Here is a 1,737-nt window from a genome sequence, read left to right as displayed (position 1 = left end):
AGTTGTGGGACCCACTCCCAGGGGTCTTTGCAGAGCACCTCCTTGGAGGTGAGCTGACCCACTGGTTCAGTGGCACTGTGCTTATCCACTCTGGAGCTCCTTTGTGCAACAGGAGAGCAGCGGGTTCTCACCTTCACACCGGCTCCTTCCGCGTAATTCGTCCCTGGCTTCCCCCGGCCCCTCCAGCTGAGTGCTCTTCTCCCCATCCCCTTTTGTGCAACCCGTGGCTGCGGAGCTTCTAGTACTGTATTCATGGCAGATGAAGAGCGAATGACTGACACGTTCCAGGGACGGCGAATCGCAGCGAGCGCGGGCGGCAGGGGGAGGGTGTGTAGTGGCAGACGGCCGCTGGGATTATGAATGGGGGCGGGGGGGGGGGTGGCTAGTGTGGGGTTCAAACCAGGATTTTCGGCATCCGGCTTTGGTTAGGCACGCAGGGCTGTGCGTAATCCTTCAGCTCTGGTGGAAAGAGAGATGCCGTGAGCTCCTGGCTGGGAGTGAGGGTTATTTTGCAAAACTCCCTTAGTATCGTGCGGCAGAGTACTGCGGGAGGTCGGCGAGGTAGGTGGAGGAGGAAAAGAAGCGGGTAGGGAATCAGGGAGAGGCCAGTCCTCTGGGGACAGTGTGCCTTGCACCTTGGAATTGACAGGTGGTGGCCGCAGCAGTTACAACCTACTACATAGCATCTAGTCCGTGCGGTAAGATCACATTGTTATTCCCCGCACCGGGCGGAAGAGCGCAGCGCGGCAGAACAAGTGCCACCGGCGAGCTGTCTCCCGGTGGGGGGTAGTGGGGGTACAGAGAGGGGGTTTGGGGGGGCCAGCGGAGGAGACCGGAGCTGGGGCGCGTCGCGGCAGTCTGCACCGCCCCGGCCGGGGTCTTCATGCCCGGCGGCTCCGCGCGCGCGTTCCGCAGCCGTCCTCGGCTGGTGCACCCCTTTCCAGGGCTTCCGGACTCGCCACGGCAGCTGCGGGCTCCACACCGCCGGCCGGGTTGCACGCGAGCTGCGCGCGAGCGTCTCCCGCCGCCTCTCGTGCCCCGGGGAGCGCACTGCACGCAAGAGCTGAGCCGGGCGGAGCCGCGGCGGTGCACCAGCGGCGCCTCAGCCAGCAGGAGGGCGGCTTCCAAGAGGGCAGCCTGAGGTAAGGGCTGCCCAGGAGGCTGCGGGTTTATTTTCCTCCTTCTCTTACTTCCTCACACAGAGGAGCCGAAATGGAGAGTGTGGGGTGCTGTGGGTTGATGGGGGGCGAGGGAGTATGGGGCCGCACCAGGGTGGTCGCCTTGACGGCGTCGTTGGTGCCCCTAGTAGGAAATCCGCCAACCGGCCCTTCTTCTTCGCTCCCTTCTTCTCTGCCTCTGCCTCCGCCTTTGAACCTCTTGGCAAACCCTTAGGCAGGAGAGGCGGCTAAGGGAGGAAGGAGAAAGGCAGAAGGATTTGCCCAGGAGTGGGTGGATTGGCGCGCGATGCCCAGTGATTGCGGGCGGCGGGCACGGGAGGGAGACCGAAGTACCCAAGAGTTTGCTGGGTTGCGGCCCCAGGATGGTCCTGTGCGTCCTGGTGTCTGGGGAGCCAGGTGGGGCGCGCCTAAGGCACAGCATAACGAAGGCTCTGTCAGCAACTTTTGGGAAGCCCTATCTCTTGTCTGGGGAGGGGTGCTGGGATGTGTTCAGGGCCTGGCCCTTTCTGAGCTACAAGTGTGTGTGTGTGTGTGTGTGTGTGTGTGTGTGTGTGTGTGT

At 63.2% G+C, this 1,737-nt stretch overlaps 1 protein-coding gene across 1 annotated transcript in view; it reads left to right on the top strand.

The window, feature by feature from the left end:
* Positions 1-376: 376 nt before the first annotated feature.
* PDE4B (phosphodiesterase 4B) overlaps positions 377-1,737 on the top strand; it is a 528,481-nt gene continuing 527,120 nt past the window's right edge. Inside the window, exon 1 of the mRNA XM_049618514.1 lies at positions 377-561. The gene's annotated coding sequence lies outside the window, so the exon portion shown is untranslated. The remainder of the gene's footprint in view (positions 562-1,737) is intronic.

Source organism: Panthera uncia (assembly GCF_023721935.1).
Source record: "Panthera uncia isolate 11264 chromosome C1 unlocalized genomic scaffold, Puncia_PCG_1.0 HiC_scaffold_4, whole genome shotgun sequence".
Taxonomy (NCBI): domain Eukaryota; kingdom Metazoa; phylum Chordata; class Mammalia; order Carnivora; family Felidae; genus Panthera; species Panthera uncia.
The sequence above is the reverse complement of the archived record's forward strand: the minus strand, read 5'-3'. Positions and strand labels throughout refer to the sequence as shown.